The sequence below is a fragment of the Alligator mississippiensis genome, chromosome 3, assembly GCF_030867095.1.
Source record: "Alligator mississippiensis isolate rAllMis1 chromosome 3, rAllMis1, whole genome shotgun sequence".
NCBI lineage: Eukaryota > Metazoa > Chordata > Crocodylia > Alligatoridae > Alligator > Alligator mississippiensis.
The window spans coordinates 264,274,624-264,294,089 of NC_081826.1; the positions used below are offsets into that span (position 1 = coordinate 264,274,624).

A 19,466-nucleotide genomic window follows, 5' to 3' on the forward strand; every position below is an offset into this window, starting at 1 on the left:
ATAGCCAGATTCAAGAAGGGACTAGACAAATTCATGGATGACAGATCCATTAATAGCTATTAAAAAGAACAGTCTGGGATGCATCTTCTGGCATCACTAAACCAATGATGGTGGATGCCAGGGAGGGGTATGACGCAATAGATAACAGAATTGTAGCAAAGGTAGGGCCGGAAGGGCCCTCATAAGGTCATATAGCCCAGCCTCTGCTTCAGGCAGGATCATCCTCAACTAAACCATCCCAGCCAAGTGTTTGTTTAAATTTTTTTTGAAAATATTTCTATAGATGGAGATTCCACAAGTTCTCTAGATAGCCCGTCCTAATTTAGATTACTCTAGTTATTCCCTGTTCGTGTTTTCCTTCTAACACAAGAGTGACCAACCTGTAGCACAGGTGGCACAAATGCCATGGGCAGCCTCTGTGTGTGACACATGGCAGATCAGGGAAAGGCCAGGCAACTCAATGGCATATACGTCAGAAAGCAAAACAGCAAAATCTACAGGTAGCACAGGTCTGGGAGAAGAAAGCAGAACAACGAAATCAGGCAGGGGAAGGGCATCAGAGAGGCACTCAGAGGTGTGGGGCTAAGTTGTGGCAAGCCTGGAAAACAGGCTGGCCCTCACAGCGATAAAACATCCACTCCTGCCCTGCTGCAGACAGGATAATGGACTAGATGGACCACTAGGACGTTCTATATCCCATCAAAACTCATTAAGAATATAAAAACAACCTAAGTATTGGAGCTATGAGAATCAAGCTGTCATAATCACTGATGTCCACCTGGAGACTCAAAACATTCTTTTGAAGTTGGTATACACATCTAACTCCTAAATGTAAGACTAAATGATAGACAAGCCACAGAATTCTCTGCATCCAAAGTCTTCTTAAGATATTTCCCCTGCTGATAAATGAGGGGTCAGATATGAAGGAACTTGGAATCCTATTTAGCTGTGGCCAATGGAGGTGAGGAAAGCAAACTCTGGAGAGGGTTAAAAATGTTTACTTTACCTCCCATCAGAATGATCCAGTATTCCAGGAAACACGCAAGTACTCAAAAGATTTAAAGAAATATCCTTTTACAGCTCTTGAACTGGCCTACAAAACCTGCAGTCATTTAAAATTAAAACTGATCTGAAAACTACTGATCTTTGGCCATTTTAAAAGCTCCTGAGACAGATGCCACCGATTTTTCCCCTGTGGATTGTACAAGACTATACCCTTTCATATATTTGTACAGGTGGTTGCTCACATTTTAATGGTATATAGTAAATAAGCAATTATTGTAACAAACCCATCCAGAGAGGATCCCTGGAGCCCCCAGCCTGTCCCCACTGTGCCATTACTTGCCCCAAGGAGCAAACTGAGGTTGCCCTGGGAGAGCTCCCTATCCCAGCAAGCCTTAGCTCCATTGCACATAAGTTGGACTCTGCAGCTGCAGTGAGGGCATCTCTGTCAGCCCCACTCTGAGTTATGGAAAGCTCTCCATAGAGAGAGTCAGCCTGGAATACCACTTACCCAGAAGCCCCCCACTTCCACAGGCAAGCATAAGATGACAAACAAAGGATTTATTGTAAAGGCAGAATAAGCATACTGTTGCAGGGCACCTTGGTGCCCTGCTCCTAGAGAGTGGAAACTGCCAGGGAGAGAGAGCCCTGGCAGGACATAACGAGCACAGCTGCAGGTTGCCAGGGCAACTGGAGGCAGCGAATGACCCACACCTGACAGCGATTAGCTGGCTGTAAGGGGCAAGGCCTGGCCCTTATAAAGCCCAGAGTTGAGGCCAGGCTGGCAGTTCCCTGCCAGTGGCCAAGGAGGTAGGAGCTCGGATGCGAGCATTGCAGGAACCGCTCTAGCTGAGTGAAGGAGGGCAGCTCGAAGAGGTTTGATCACCATGGTTTATAGCTATGTTGTAGCCTAGGGGCTTGTGGTGGTGTTGTTGTTGTTGTTGTTTATTATACCGGTGGCTAGGGTGAGGCTATAAGGGGTTGGAGGAGGCCTCATAGGGACCCCCAGAGGGGTGGGGGCCCCAGCGCCTGAGGAGGGCGCAGCATACTCATTGGGGACTCGCAACGAAGGGTGAGGACCCCAGCGCCAGAGCAGGTGCAGCATACTCAGGGGAAACCCCAGTGGTGGGGGCCCCAGTGCCAGGGAGGGCGCAGCTAAAGGGGGCTTAGACCCCAGCCCCAGAGAGGGGCAGTATTATTAGGAAGCCCAGCGTGGGCACAGCAAGCCCCAGAGAGGGGGCAGTATTATTGGGAAGCCCCAGGGTGGGCGCGGTGAGCCCTGAGGAAGGCCTAGTGCTGCAGTAAACCCCGGAGAAGGGCAGTGTACTGCGGTGAACCCTGGAGAGAGGGGGTAGTGGTGCGGTGAGCCCTGGAGAGCGGGGGGTAGCAGTGCGGTTGGGCCTGAGAGATGGGTGGCTTGACGAGAAGGCCCCAGGAAAGGGGGTGACATTGCAGGGAAGGCCCCGAATGGGCTCAGAGAGCCCAAGAAGGGGCAGCACAACAGAGGCGGCCCCAGAGAGCGGGCAAGTTTACACAGGAGGCCCCAGAGAGGGGCGATATCACAGGGAAGGCCCCGAGGGGGCTCGGAGAGCCCAGGAAGGGGCAGCATAACAGAGAAGGCCCGAGAGACGGGCATGAATATAGGCAGAGAGACACACCAACGTCTATCCCATCTGCGAGGCTTGGGGTGTGGTATCAGGGGAGATTGGAGCCAAGTGTAGCCCCTAAGGCTAGGGTGCCTGGGAAGCACCCATCATACAAGGAGACCCCCGGTGGGTCTGGGAAAACACGGGGACAGAGGTCCCAGCTAACCATGCCCAAGGAGACGTGAGGCAGCCTCCCAACTTTACCTTAAGATCAAAGACGTGGTGGGCGAGAATAGAGGGTGCCCTTGGGCCGACTTGGCACAAAGGAAGGGGCCTCGAGGAGTTCACGGCCCTCCTGCAGGACCCTGCCGTGACCATACAAAAATCAATAACCATATATTGAGATATAAAGATGCAAGTAAACAAAAAAGGAAATACCAGAACGTTTACCTGTTCTTATCCTACACCTGAAAACCAAATATGTAGTCCTTAGCCAGCTTTCCAAGATAGAAACCCCTGCCTCTGACTTCATGCCAGAGCCTTCTGCATCTCCCTGTCACCTTATTTTTCTCAGCCAACCTTGGCTGAAAGTCCTCAGCCCTCTGGAATTCAGGAAGACTGAAGACAAAGCCATGCAAAGGTACTTAATGTCTGCCTTAAAAGCTAGCCTGGCTATTAACATATGCCACCCCTTCAGTAACTTCCAGACCTCAAAGGTGCATATTTATCAGACTACAAACTTGTTTTCTTTTAGACATGTAGATTCACTAATCCCAGTAATTCATCTCTCCTATATGACAGCTTGACTAGCCAAGTATTAGGCTTCTTTTAAAATGTAAATTTTTCCTTGTCTGGCCAGATCCAGGCTTTCTGTGTGTCTCAGTACTGTCCCTGTGGAGGCCTAGTGAAAAACCTAAGTCAAATGCTAATACTCAACCACTGACTCTTAAGCGTGAACAGTTCAGGGCTGCTCGAGTTAGGCACTACCTTACTGACACAATCTCAGCTGAAATATTAAGGTATATCAAAATTACATGTATATCAAATACTGGAACACACATGGTTTTTAGGAATAATGGAACTGAATATACCTTTGCACTAGCTACAATTAAAGGTTTAACACCTAATTTATGAGAATATTCAAGCATGCCAGACTATTTTGTGAATGTAACCATCATAAATTTACCCCAAGACAGTTTACTTTTGGGGATTCACAATCTAAGGTTATATATCCTGTTTACATAATTTACATGTCATACTCCATTGTTATACCAGTAGCAGGAAGCTAAACCAGTATTAGATGCAATAATTTTAATTTGGAAATCAAGCCAACATATCCATAGTCATATGTAAAACATTTGCAGCTCTGACCTACAGACATCAGTTCTTTTATGTAGCTTATAGAAAACAACAACCACAGGACAAGCATCCTGAAGTTATTCTGCACTTGCACACCTCAACATTTTGCCATTTAGAACGAGTTCATTGGCTTCCCACATCTGACCTAGTAGTTGCTATTGCAATTCCCAACTTATTTCTGAGCAACAGAAAAGATCTCTAGACTTGAAAACTTGTGAGGAGATACTGGAGTCTAACAAAGGCAGTACTCCTAGTCTACTGGGAGGGTAGAGGGGAAGGGGGAAGAGACTGACACAATGCATGTGGTCCTAGATTTCCATGTCATAGATGAAAAGATGCACAAGTACTTATGTTCTAAAATTATTATCCTTTGGAAATGGATGGTTTCTGAATTTAGCAGAAGATAAAATCAACCCCAATCCTACTCTTGAATTAACTTATTCTTTTTTTTTTTTTTAGATAGAGGTCAAATCTAGGCAGGCTGTTCAACTGATATGGATGACCATAAGATAGGCTATTGCTCTGAAGAGTGTGGCCAGTTTTATTATAAAACAATCACTTCAAGCCTGCGTACCAGTGCCGCCAGTGGGCTGACAGAATAAGTGGGACAGGCTTTTTAATTACAACACACCTTATATTTTTTATATTCTCTGTTGTGGACAGTACTCTAATAATTATATAAGTTAATTTTTTTAGCAGAGCTCTTTACAGTAAAACCAGTGGAGGTAATATGTGATGTACTAAAAGCACTCATGGGAGCTGAAACTGAAAGCTCGCTTGGGAATTAATCTGCTTTGAAACTCATTTCAGAACTCATCCATTATGCGAGTGGGATGTGAAAACTGTCCTGTGTTCAGTATACCTTTGCGAACTGCACAGAGTCACATTTTCCATGTATAAATATACAATCAATCTAAACATAATACTTCTCAATTTAGAAGGAAAAAATTCCATTAATATTTGTTACTTTTCCCCCTCCACCCAGTGTTTCATTTTGCCACTTTGCTTGAAGATAGATCCTTCATCATTTTCGTACATGTACAAAAGTCAGAAAGGAACCAGTTGTTTTTCCCTAACACATTAAGTGGTTTATTGATTATAGTGTATTTAGAATGCTACAAATAATGTTGACTGCTTGCAAATCATAACTTTGTTCACACAATTGTCATGTTTTGTATTTAAATATGAATTTAATATCTGTGAGAGAGAAAGCAGCAACTGGACTAGGACTCTTGAAAAGCTTTATATGTGTGAGTCTTTGCAGGAATATCAGAGGTACTGAAGTGGTTAAACTGAGGTAATAATTCCTTTTATAGTACTCTGTTCTGAGAAGCGGTCTCCCCAATGGGCAACAAGATCTAAAAACTTTAAGATTTTGCCTGTCGTTCTAGTCCCACCTACGGAGTGTAGCATCTATTCAAATCTAGCTTTCAAACATGTTAAGTCACAGTGTTCCTGTTTCCCACTCTCTGTACCATTCTACCTAAAAAACCCCAATACTTGAGCCTAACAGACACTGTACCTTTCACATAAAAATTGCTGCATAGGGAAAAAAAATAATAATACACTTATTACAAACATACAGCTTTACAATTCCTTTTTCAAAGGTTTAAATAATGCAAGTACAAATGCCACTTCCTTAAATAACTGATGGATCCTCCATGCTCTATCATGCAGTAGCTTTGTCCCCATTGCATTTTTTGTTGTCTATCAACTGCAAGAAACAGTTTTCTACCAATTACTGTCAAAAAAATGAATAAATCCAAGTACTGAATATTTTCAGTAAATTTATCAAAAACCGCATAAATGGGGATTTAGCATGTATAAAGGGAATTTAGCAAGCAAAGAGGAAGCATACAATAACTTGTATTCTGTAAATAAGAACATAATGTATGAAGATAAACAAAAAGGCAGTCATGCAGGGAAGAGAAATGGGCAAATGACAGCAAGGGTATGAATTGTAAATGAAATGAAAAGAAAGTTACAGCTGCAGAGAACATCAATTAAGCAATATGACCCAACACAGCAGTGTTACGGTCTGGTTTGGATGATTAATTATATTTCAATTATAAATTATTTGCAAAGACTCATTTAGCATTTCACTTCTTTCCGAATAAAGTCAATTATTTTAGCTGGTTGTACAAACATTCTCAAGGAGCTAACACTGTTCCTATTTTATAACAAGTTTTAACAAATTTTATAAAGAGAACTATTGGTTTGTGATTTGTAACTAAATTCACATCATGCAAAAACAGTAGCTATAGAAGTAGAACAGACATTTATAGATCTAAGTACTATGTAAAGCACTGAATTTGATGGCAATTTTTTGCTCACATATTTTAAACACACACAGTAGTAAATATATTTTGAGGAAGAGTTATGTTACCTACATGACTGTGCTTCTTCAAGGCATGACTGCTACATAGAGTCCACTCTCGGTGGCAAAGATGCTCCAAATGCTCATGAAATCAGATTCCTTCAAATAGCAACATCATTTATGGCTGCAGGTGTAATGCCCTTCAGGATGCCATACCTGACAGCATAAGGACTGGAGTGGCTGCGACCACCATTTATTGCTTTGCCAACAAAAATCTCAGATGTAGGGATTGCAGTCAGCAGGGATGAAGGGCTGGTTGTGGAATCTGTCAGAACCAGTTACTGTAGAGAACGTTTGATCCACTCTTTCTTGAGCAATTGGTAACTAGCAAGCAGTATTCGCAACATGAGGCAGGAGAGGAGTCTCACTAAAAATGGGACTGCAAGACAGCTCTTGCAAAGTTGGCATCGGATCCAGAAACCTGAATCAAAAAAGTAATGCGAATCAAGCTCCTTGTAGCTGCTCTATATATCTCAGAGACTGAAACTTTAGTGAGAGAAACTGCAGAATCTGGAAGTGTCCTTACAGCACGTGCTTGCTCACTCATGTTCAAGGATCTTGATGCAGTCTGAAACTCATTTGGATAGTCTGAACAGAAACAAAAACTGGACATTGATTCTCTTCACAAATGTACAATTGAGACTTTCAAATGTCTACTCTGTTCAAACAAAAGGATGAAGCTATTCCCACATCCTGTCTGTGTAGTTCTCAAGTTAAAGTGAGCTTTTTGAAGAAAACTTAAAGGTATATTGGCTGGGGTAGAAATCCACCACTGACTTCAGCAGGTGACCCCATCCTTATAGGGGCCCTGCCATAGATGTCTATATTTCACTGATTCTGTATTTGCCTGAAAGGCAACAAAATGTCATTTTCATGAACAGATGGTAGAGAAAGCAGGTTGCAATTGGTTCAAAGGCATTTTTCATTATGCCAGTCAAAACTAGATTGAGATCCTAGGAAGACCAGAAAAATTCCCCAATAGGCTGAAAAACCAAGAAATAGGTCATTAGAGACTTAAAACAATATGAACCTCACAAACTACAGGAGGAATTCACAGGCCAGCTAATTTTGGCTTGTGTCCTTTCTGGAGAGAAATGCTCATTCCTAGTACTTTGCCAATAAGTCAACACTCAAGTTTCCCTATCTGCAAAAGACATTGAAGGAGTCAAAGGGATCATCATCCACAATTCCTAAAATACTTTTGCTGACTTGGTATACTAGAGCAGTTTGGGGACTAGGCAAACAAATGGCTAAAGATGTAACAAGGTGAGGTATACTCTAGATCAGTGGTGCTCAATCTTTTTCCCTGACAGCCCAGATGCACACTGCCTGGTCTGACTGTGGGCCAGATGGTAGTTCCAATCCACTGCCCAGGTCTGGTGCAGGGGTAGGGTTACCATACATCTGGGTTTTCCTGGACATGTCCTCTTTTTGGACACTTCAATTTCCGTCCTGGTGATTTTTTAAAATCTGAACCAATGTCTGGGATTTTGCTCTGCTCCACTGCCGGGAAGACAATTGGAGGAAGCAGGCGCACATGCATCTGTGCAAGCACACACGTGGCCGGGATGCAGCCAGGCAGGGTCATAGTTTCATAGTAGTTAGGGTCAGAAGGGACCTAAATAGATCATTTAGTCTGACCCCCCGCCACTGGCAGGAGCACACGCTGGGATCACACGACCCCAGACAGGTGTTCATCCAACCTCTTTTTGAAATTTACCCGAGGTAGGAGTGAGGACTGCTTCCCTAGGAAGTTGGTTCCAGATCCTAGCCACCCTAACAGTGAAATAGTGCCTCCGGCTCTCTAACCTGAACCTATTCTCCAGCAGCTTCTGGCCATTGTTCCCTGTCACCCCAGGTGCTGCTGGGGGGAATAGGACCCTTCCTATTTGCTGCTGATCTCCCCTAACAAGTTTGTAGGCAGCTACCAAATCCCCCCTCAGCCTCTGTTTGCTGACGCTGAACAAGTTCAGGTCCCTCAGCCTCTTCTCATAGGGGCTGCCGTGTTGCCCTCCAACCAAGTGGGTGGCCCTCCTCTGAACCCTCTCAAGGCAGGCCACATCCTTCTTAAAGTGCGGTGTCCAGAACTGGATGCAGTACTCCAATTGAGGCCGGACCAATGTTGCATGGAGGGGGAGTATCACCTCTCTGGACCGGCTTGAGATGCATCTTTGGATGCATGACAAGGTGCGGTTGGCTACCGTCTGGCATTGGTGGCTCATGTTCATCTTGGAGTCATTATTGACTCCGCCTCTTTGCTCACAAGGCGGGGGCTCCCCAGCCTGTACGTATGCTGTGGATTCCTCCTCCCCAGGTGCAGCACCCTGCACTTATCCACATTTAAGCCCATCCTATTACCATCCGCCCACTTCTGTAGTCTAAGTCTAATTGCAGCCTCTCTCTCCCTTCGAGCGTGCCTACCTCTCCCCACATCTTGGTGTCATGGGCAAACTTGGACAACGTGTTTTCCACCCCCTCGTCCAAGTCACTGATGAAAATGTTGAACAGTGTAGGCCCTACTACCGAGCCCTGGGGGACCCCACTATTCACATCCCGCCAGGTCGAGTACGACCCGTCCACCACCACTACTCTCTGGGTGCACCCCATCAGCCAATTTCTGACCCATCCAACTATATGTAGGCATCAATGCCACAGTCACTCAATTAATTAATGAGAATGGGGTGAGAGACAAAGGCCTTCTTACAGTCCAGAAAGACCACGTCCATGGCGACACTCAGGGATGTAGTTACCTGGTCATAAAAGGCCATCAGGTTGGTCTGGCAGGACATGCCTTTGATGAACCCATGTTCATTTCCCCTGGGCATGATCTCCCCTGCTGGCCCCTCACAGATGTGATCCTTGATAATTTTTTCAAGGATTTTCCCTGAGACTGTGGGAGCAGTGCCAGAATATGTATGCAGGTAAGTTGGGGGGGGGCGGGGGCTTGCAGGGCCAGGACTTAAGGACTGTTCGGGGGGCAGTGTGCATGTATAGCAGGGGTGTGTGGAGGGGATGGGGGGGGGGGGGCAGATGCCTGCTGGTGCTGGGGGATGCATAGTGTCCAGGCGCTCGGGCTGTGGCCGGGGGAGGGGGAAGGGAGGAAGGCAGCCCCTGCCTGGCTGATTGGGCAAGGGGATGGGGACCCCTTGAGTGCAGCAGGGAGCTCCGTGGCTGGGCCAGTGCCTTGCTCACAGGGCCAGGCTGAGATACGCTGACAGGGGGTACATTGCCAGACTGTCTGATGCGGTGCAGGAGCCTCAGCCCAGGGCAAGGGGTGCCAGAGGTATCCCCTCTTCCCTTCTGTCCATTCCAGGCCTGGGCTTGCTCTGTCACCACCCACACTAAACAGAGTTGCTGCACTCTGGCCCAGTTGGGATGGGGGCAGCTTGGGGCTTAGTCCTCCAGGGAGCAGGGGGCTGCAGGTTGGGAGTGAGGGGCACCAGGAAGGCCAGGGGGCAAGGACCTGTGGGTTGGGAGTGAGGGGCACGAGCAGGGCCAGGAATCTGCAGGTTGGGAGTGAGGGTCAGCAGCAGGGATTGGGGGGCTTCAGATTGGGAGTGAGGTGTCCCCTAACAGATGCCCTCTTTTTTGGAACTGGAAATATAGTAACCCAACGCAGGGGGCATCATCTGGCCATGGAGAGTAGGGTGGTAGGCCACCTGACCGGGGGGTTGGGGGGATGAAGGAGGCATAGCTCGGTCCTGTGGAGTGGAGGTGGCATTCCTCAACCTATCCCCCTGGAGGAAAAGGGGACGTGGCCTGGCCCCAACCTAGCCCCATGGGGGAAAAGGGGGTGTGGCCTGGCCCTGTGGGGCGGGGAAGTGTGTGTGGCTTGGCTCAACTGGGTGCAGTGCTTGGAGTTCAGGAACTTGACAAGGGGGAGAGTGGCTGTATTCATGGTCTGACACATGGAAAGCCCCATATGCCAGCTGTAATGGTTTGGCAGGCCACATTTGGCCCAAGGGCTACTCTAAATCAAGGGTGCTCGTTTTTTTGGCTCTGTGGGCTGGCTAGAATTGTGTGGGGCACAAGCGCTGACCTTGGTTTTTGCTAGTGGGTGCTTGCAGATGCAAAATAAAATGAAGCAAAACAAAAAACCCCCAAACCAGCACTTTAAACTCAACACATTCTCATGCCGAGACCCATGCATGCCCAGAAGAGACAGTGCGTTATTTCAATGCGGCTCTGCAGCATCTGTAAAGATTGGGCTTTAGTGGGGCTGTTTGGTGCTTTTATCTAATAGCAGATTGAATCAGCTTTAGCCAAAAGCGCCAAAAAGCCCCACTGCAGCACCCAAATTTACAGATGCTGCAGAGCCGGGTTGAATTAACACACTGCTTCTTCTGGTAAAATGCATTTTGAGTTGTTTTGTTTTGTTTTGGGACGGTTGTTTTTGTTAACATCTGCAAATAGCCTGTGCCAAAATAGCTGCGGCTCATGGGTGCCGAGCACCCACTAATTTAATCTGGTGGGTGCTTGAGCCTCAGAGTACCCACAGAGTTGGCACCTCTGGTGTGGGGAAGGTCTGTGGGCTGGACTGGGTCCTGCACCACCACTTCTACCCAGCCCCACACTGTTCTGCTCAGCCCCAAATGCTCAATCCAGCAAACAAGGCCATGCTACCTCTGGGTCCAGAAATTGGGGCAGCAGGAGAACGGCAAATAGCTGCCACCGCTTTCCCACCAACAAATTTTAGGGCCCATGGGGAGCCCTGTGGGCAAAATAACATTGCTCCACAGGCCAGGAGTGAGCACCCCTGTACTAGATTCAGAGATGTAATGCTCTCTTACCTAATGAGGAAGGCCCCATTTCTTTCAGTTGATGTGGCACATGACTACACTTCTCAGCAAGACCCCAAAGGAGAGGCAAGAAATCTTTCAACATTAGATGGATTTCTCTAAACCCACAGGATGTTCGTGTAAAATGAAGTTCTGAGGGAATCATAGGCCCTAACACCTTTGCCATGGTCATGATAAGCGCACTGTCCCAGAGCTGCAACATTTATTACCAAATTCTTGGTAGAAAAAGCAGAAAGAAAAAGCACTTTGCTACAATCCTGTAGCGGATCTGCCCCCCAGGTTAAAAGGAACAGGTTAGTAAGTGGCATACCTGCTGGACACTTGGATTTCAATCGACCGTATAAAGATCATAGGTGAAGTTCCACACGCTGCGTGATGCAAGCACACACTGAATAACTCATGATTTTGAGGCTTGTCAATGATGTCACAGAATGCACAAGTTGATTGAAGAGATCTACCAGAATTTGGTAGTAACACTGTGGATGCATATATGGAGGGCAAAGTGTAGGCTAAAAGCAGATGGGGACCTCAAAGTCTCTGGTCTGAAGTTACCATTCATGCTTCCTAGAAATAAAAGGTTTCTAAAGGGGGTAATGGAAGACTGGTCCATTAGTGGTTCCAGCCTGCTCTAGAACCAGTGCTCTAAGGAAGGACCAGATGGCAAGGGGCAGATGAATAGGGTTTACCAAACTTCTGCATGTCCTGTGGAGACTCAATATGTTCACAATATTGAGGCTGAATTTATGCCTAGAGCTTGTTGACTTTTCTGTTCCTTCCTTTGCAAATGACAAAATATATACATCCAAAAGAAGCAGAACTGTCTTGCTTTTGAGGCTGTTCAAGTGCCCCAGTGATGGAGCTACATAGTTCAGTCCCCTCAAGCAGCTTGCAATTTTGAAAGACACCACATGCCTGGAACCAGGATGAGTACCTTGCAATAATGGTGACATGACACTGCTTGCAGCCATACTGGAAGTCACAAGAGAGGCTTGTCAAGGGACAAGATGGTTGGCCTTCAGCCATAAGGACCCTTCAGTTCTTTTTGCTAGTCACCTGATAGTATGTCCACCACAAAAAGTCAGCTATTGATAGAAACAATTAAACCCTTTTGATGGGGCTTAGTATTTTCTCCCTGTTCTTCTCAAAATGAGGTGAACAGAGGCCAAGCTACTTGGATGGGCATAAGAAAGCCTTGTTAATGGGCACTGCAATCCTGCCTAATACTGCTGCATGGAGGATGTTTAGTAACTTGTATATACAATTTGCTTCTCATGTACAAGTTCCAGTGGAGCACCAATAACCTTCCAATTACCCTGCCAAAGTCCTGGAAAATATTGGATTTGTGGGAGGCATATCTGAGAGGGCTAATAGGTTTTCCAGTGATTGAGTTGATAGTCCCTGAAACCAAAAAGTTACTCCCTTTTAGTTTTTTGTTTCACCCTCCAGCAACTAAAGGTTGATTGTACAAGTGGAGAACCAGTCTAGATGGATTAGAAGGTAGACAAAAGAAGATACCCAGGATCAGGAGCAGATCCAGGGTTTCCCAAAGGGCAGCAATTTGCACTGGAGGGGGGGGCTGCACCTCCTGCTCCCAGACTGTTCTGCGCCCACCAATGCAGGCAGACTGCCCTTGAGAGCCTGCAGGGACTTTTTAGGACCCTGCTAGGCTCCTGCTGCACCACTTAGGGTGGAGATCTGGGACAAGAAATGGAGGGAAGGAGCGAACCCTGGTACAAAAGAGGATGCGAACAAACAGACTTCATTCACTGATGATGCGATGCGGTTCTGTCTTGGGTGTCAGGTTTGGCAGAAAATGAACCAATGGTTACTTGGAAATAATCTCTCTTGCCTACTCTAGGAGCAGAAACCCTTGTACCAGAAGGGGGTAAAAAAGTAGTCACTGGTGTAAACTGGTGTAGTACAAGGGTATCCAGTGTTTGATATCAAAGTCAGAGCCTATACCAAGGTGGTAATATTCAGTGCCAAAGACATCTGTACTAAGGATGTTATCAGAGGTCACAGGGCTGGAAAAAGTTCAGTCTTGAGGAACTGAATTCCAGGGTATCCAGAAAAGATTTCAAGTTCTAGGTTTGGGAGAAACATGCTCAGAGAGGTCTTGAAACTCTAGTTTAGAGACAAAAGAAAGGGATCTGCATCTAGAGTTCAAGCTTAAGTGCTCTTTTCCTCTCTTTTCAGAGATACCAGGTTGTATGGAGATCTCCAATAGGATAAATTTCTACTCTGCCACTTCAATCCTGAAGATCCTCTGAAAAAACAGGCAACAAACACCAACTCTCTGCTGCAAAAGATAAAACATCAAGAATGGCATCAAGAATAGGCATGATGAATCACCTGGTAGGCAACGTAATAACGAAGTGGCTCCAAGTCTCTAGATTCAGAAGCACTCTATGCACGACAAGGTGGAGGAAGTGCTCCAAATACTAACTTGCAGCAAAAGATAAACTACAGAAAAAAAGAAAAGACAAAAAAACGTACCACATGCAGTTATGTCATATAAATGCAAACACTGCAGGTGTTCTGTCTCAGACTGCAGGCAGTAAGTAGGAACTGAGTGCCAATGGTGATCATTGTGCCCTTTACACTCTTGGCCAATGCAGCTTGTTAAGTAAGAAGGAAACAGGCAGAGTTGCAATAGCTACTGCTATGAAAAAGAATCCAGCCTACATGGACAACTATTTGAATGTTTATTTTCTACAGAGTTACTCTTTGATCAAGTTTGTTTCCAACACCACCTTTTTTGTCTGAAGTAAGTTTGGGCCACTTGTAAGTAACCATCACCAAACAAAATTGTAATGTCTTTTACCAGGTATTTATACAAGAGCATGATGCAATCAGCATTTGCAGAAAAAAGGTTTATAATTGTCAACACAGAAATACCTGCCTACTGGGTGCATCTACACATGCATTTGATCCAGGATCAGTTTACTTGTGAGTAAATGCTCCCAGGCATGCATCTACACATGCCAAGAAGCAGGAGCAGATTTGCTGCTAATGGCAGCAAACTGCTTCTGCTCCCTGGGCCCTGCAACAGGCACCTGCTACAACCAGGGGGAGCTCTAGGCTCCTCCTGGGTGCTAGTCCAGGTGCTGGCAGGGAGCACTGGGCCAGGAGACAGCCATCTCCTGGCCAGGACTGGGACATTACACTCTGCCTCTGAGGGCTGCCTGCTGCTGGGGTGGGGACAATGTCACCCTGCCTCAACACCAGGGAGCTCCTGGCCCTGGCTCCCCGATCAGGGACAGGAAATTTAGAAAGAGCTGCAGGAGAGGGGCAGGTCCCAGGCCCCAGCCCCAATCTACTGGTGGGGCTGGAACCTATCCCACCCCTATAGCTCTTTCCAAACCCGTGCCTTTTCACATGATTGGAGCATGGGGCTGGGACCTGCCCCTGACCAAGACAGTTCCTAGCCCCGCTTTTATGATTGGGGGGTAAAGTCTGGGAAGCCTATTCCCTGCTCAGGTCCGTGAGCGCGAAGCTGGATGGGGAACAGGCCGGGAAGCCTCTTCCCTGCACAACTCCACAATCATGGAGCTAGGTGGGAAACAGGTTCCCCAGCCCCTGCCAGCAGGGAGCTCCCAGTGCCAGCTCCATGGTTGTGAGGCCAGCACGAGGAGAACCTTAGAAGGATCTCCCAGCGCTGGCCCCACTGTAGTGGAGTTGCTGCTGAGAGATAAGGATCTCCCAGCCCCCGCTCCCTGACTGCAATCTCAGAGTGGGGAGCTTGGAGGTCCCTGCCCAGGCTCCAGTGGCGAAGCTTGCCTCAGCAACAGGCAGCTCCTGGAGGTAGGGGGCAATCGTTCACCCCCTAGTAGCCAGCTGACCAAAAGCAGATTTGCTCCTGGTCAGGAGTCTACACATACGCTACTGTGCTGTTACTAATTCCAAGAAAATTTGCTACTTGCATTTGCAGGTAGCAAATTTACTCATGATTAGTGAGGTTTACTGTGCGGTAAGCATGTGCACATTTAATCGTACATGCTTACTGCTCAATAAACCATGCTACTTCGCAGTAAAATCTCTTGTGTAGATACACCCACTGTGTCTTAATAAGAGACCATACAATTCAATCCCGGACAATAAAACACTGCTAAAATGAAGCTCATGTGGTAAGCAATATTTTATATCATGAAAGCTTTTCAAATTAAAACCAAGACAAACCTGCTTGAAAGCCAAGAACTAATAGTTACAGCTGCACTTCTCAAAAAAGATTTTTAATTAATCATCATTTTTTTTTTGACTACAGAAAAAATACTATAGAAGTTTTTCTTTGCAAAAAACTCAGAAAGACCATAACAGGTCAGAATATTTTAACCCTATGGAGTCCTATTTGAAATATCTGGGTATGTCTTGTACATCATGTTTGCATACCTAACAGTGCTAAACATTTCATGGCATCCCAGGTGCCCTTGAAAGGATCTCAAGACACCCAAGGTGCCTTGTAAGACCAGTTTTGAGGTCAGTATTCTTTGTCTACTTGCTATTTCAAAAGTTGTGTTTTTTAAAAGCAATGTTTTCCTAGAAAACATATTTTAAAAGTAGTTGGGAGATCCAACAAGTTTGATACCTTTAAAAATAAATACTTTGCATATATAATGCATTACAAAATGGCATGGTCCTAGCTATAACCCAGACACTTTGGTTTCTAATTCAAGTTACTTTAATCTGATGATTTTTTGTAAGACTAAGGTTTTGTTAGGAACCCCTGGAATGTTAACTTTTCTAAATGCAGGGATAAGAAGTCCATTGGAACTTCCAGAGGCTGAACTTTGCTAGCAGGAAAACCAAAGAATAAAGGAGCATAATATTCCACAGATGATGTATAACCCCTCTGAATAGTTGCAGTAGCTTTAAGAGCTAGAAATTTGTATGATCAAGGCCCTCATACAGGTAATACTGAGATAAAAGCAGGAGGTAAAAAAACCACTGTGTGGGATAGAGTATGCCCTGCAGATTTAAACAGCTCAGGAAGGGTCCATGCCTCCCTACACCATAATCCTAACAACTTGGTGCTTCCTAAACTTGAAGGGCTACAGGAAGATAAAATGCTGGCTCTGGCATTCTTCACACCAGTGGTACACAACCTTCTTGCCCCATGGACCAAATGAATGGCAGGCACAAGGACAATCCACCGGCCCCTTGCTGCCCCTGCACACCAGGACCAAGCCTCAGAGCCATGCAATGCTGCTGCATGCCAGAATTAGGCTCCACACCATGCTGCATGTCTGACCTAGTGCACAGGGCCATGGTCCACGGGCCTCCAATCCCAGTGCATAGATTTGTGGGGAACCCCACAAGCCAAATTACATGTTGCTAAGGGCCCGATCTGACCTGTGAACTAGAGGTTGAGCACCCTTACTTTGCACCATAAGCAGCAGAAATTGGGTTAAGATGTCAACAATTAAAAGCTACGTACTACTAAAAGTTTTTGGTTACAATCCAAAATATATCCACAGTTTTAGGTATACTCAGTCTGGTTGAAACTACAGCACAATTTCAGTAACTAATATATTTGCCTCAAATGGGGGGAGGGATGGAAGACAGTTAAGATGGTTAGAGTTACCTCCTCAAAAGATATAAAAGATGGATTTTTAAAACATGCTTTTTTCCCCACAAAGCAAAAGCACACTTGTACAGAATATTACATATTCACAATTATAGCTAAATAAATTAGTTGTGATGCAAATGATGTATTATTGTGTCAATTTGACACTGGAATACATTTTATATGAATGATACAACAAAATAGTTCATATGGCATCTGTAAGCAAAGTGAAATCACCAGAATCAGCCATTAGCCACTATAATATTTTGATTTAATTTGGAACTTGGTTATACATACATAGAGTATATTTCTGTTCTCTCCTTTTCTATTCCTGAAATTTGTTAGTTACAGAATTATTGATATTAGGAAATAGATTTAAAGCATGATTAAGGACAATGATTTCTAACATACAGTCTTGTTTATAGAAGCTTAATGGATATTATTTGTTGTACAGGTTAGCAAAAATAATTGTGTAGCTCTTACTGCTGAATTAGTAGTTTGCAAAAGTCATGATTAATTGATATTTGGATATAGAGGCTATCATGACTGGTAATAATGTACTATATCAAGAGAAAACTACTTGTTTAGAGCTTTAAAAAACAGACAAAAATGGTAGTTTCAGTATAACTCATAACTGTTTTGTATTCTGAATCCAGATAATGCTTACCAAGCAAGAGCTCAATCAATGATTTGTTGACTAAAGGCTAAAATTTAACTTTCTTCTGCAGGAGCTAAGTATTCTTGCCAGATACCTTTTTAACCTTAAATCATTACAGAATTTCTAAAACCATTTTTGTACAAAAGCTTGTTTCCTTAAGTTAAATTCTGTGCGCTATGTCTTAGCTGTTCTTTGCTCTTCTCAGACTGGCACGGGAGGGAAAAGGGAGGCAATACAGGGCCAAGGCCACTGAAATAATGTCTCAGCTGCTCTCAAAAGCTGCCAGCACCAGGAAGAGGATAAAGTGAAGGAAGAATGAAGCACTCCTAGAGAGCTACAGCTTTATATTCTTACTCCAACCCAGAGATTATTTTTATTTCTTACAGGTGAAAAAAAATGTCAGCCATTCTTTTAAAACAAGCCACAGTGATTTTTTTTTTTTATTTCTTTCTTATACAGCTCAAGAATAACTGAACTAAACAATATAACAATAGGTTCAACTAACCAGCTGTCATTGACATCTATTGTCTTTCACAAAATATAAATAAAAAACCTACTGAATTATAAAAAAGCACTATTTGTGTATGTAATAATTTTATTACCACTAGGAGCCAACACAGTTATTGAAAGTTTTATGACCAATAGCTGAGTAAAAACTGTTCTGTACAAAAATCTAGCTTTATACAGACTGCAAAGCAGAAAGAGATTCTGATTACAATCTTTATGTTATTGCATAACTTTTGACTCTCGTGGAAAGTTTGAGAACTGAAAGAACAAGCCTATGTTTGTAAACACAGCAATCTAAAAATTTCATGTCAAAGCACTTCAGAAGTTTGCAGACGCCCCAAGCTCCATTTTCCTATTTTATCTAAAAATCACGGAAGTTAAAGTCTACAATTTTACTTTAATGTTAACTTTGCAAAGAAGGTAAACAATCAAAAGTAAAAAAAAGTTTATTTCTCACTGATTCAACAATATTTTAAACTATAAGACAGGTTAATTAATACCTTAAGTTACAGTCATATTTCTTTTTCAACTTATCATACACATCCATTTGTTCTTTAGTATCTCAATATACTGAAAACATCTACTGACATATAGGACTGTATGAGTTGTGTGCCTCATATCAAAACAAAACCCAGCAATGAAATACGGGAAAATTACTCAAGAGTTGAGAAGAGCAAGTAAAGAATACTATTCTCAGAACAAAACAGTTATCCTTAAACTGGAATTCTGGTAAGACACTAAAATTAAAATGGCTATTTTTACAAGAAGAATTTGCAGGTGTATCATAATAGCCAGAATATTAATTTAAAAAGAACCTGAAAGCTCTAAATCAGGTAAAAGAAGGCTCAACCAATAGCACAACACCTTTGAGTCCACACTTGGTACTGATCTGGTACAGATGCAAGAAGAAATACACATCCATGTGTTCCAGAAATTGGTATCTGAAATCCTTCCTTCTAAAGACTGTTCATTCAGCCCTTGTTTAGTTTGCAAGACTCCAGCAGATTACAGTACAAGGTGGCATGCTGCAAGCCTTTATCTTCAGACTAAAGCCCTCTGAGTGCAACTTAATGGGTATAGGCTCCTTGCTATTCACAGGGAGTTACATACATAAATCCCTATGCAATGAGATGAAACTAAACCCCTAAAATGTTTAACTTTCCAGTAGTCTGGAGCTATGTGAGCATTTTGAAATGTGGATGTTAAGGGAATTATATTCTCTCAAGGATGGTAATAACGACGGTATTTCTACCATAAAAGCCAACATATAATAAAACATTTAACTTTTTTCCTTTCCCTCAATGGAAACAGTATAAAATAACATACTTACCAGAAACATTGTAAACAAGGATAAATCTGTTCAATTATCATTACACCCATCATCTAAATTGCACTCCTTACCAATTCTTTTGCTAATATTTAAAATGTCATGCTCTTGCCTGTGTTTGTAAATGGTAAAAAAAGTATAGGAATGCTATTACTGAGAAAAATAAATCCTAGACTTCTTATACAGATCAAGTGATGAGATTCCCACCCCATAATAAAGATGACCTACTTTTTTGCATTTCTGTAACATTCACCCTTTTATCTTTGGACGTTATTACAAAAATCAAAT

At 44.1% G+C, this 19,466-nt stretch overlaps 1 protein-coding gene and 1 long non-coding RNA gene across 3 annotated transcripts in view; one reads left to right on the forward strand and one right to left on the reverse strand.

Moving 5' to 3' along the window:
• NDUFAF2 (NADH:ubiquinone oxidoreductase complex assembly factor 2) overlaps window positions 1-19,466 on the reverse strand; it is a 175,123-nt gene that overhangs the window by 87,838 nt on the left and 67,819 nt on the right. The window lies entirely within an intron of this gene.
• On the forward strand, window positions 1,799-18,217 carry LOC132249613 (uncharacterized). Its single transcript, XR_009461124.1, has 3 exons — window positions 1,799-1,878; window positions 13,320-13,890; window positions 17,550-18,217. It is a non-coding gene; the product is annotated as an uncharacterized LOC132249613 (long non-coding RNA).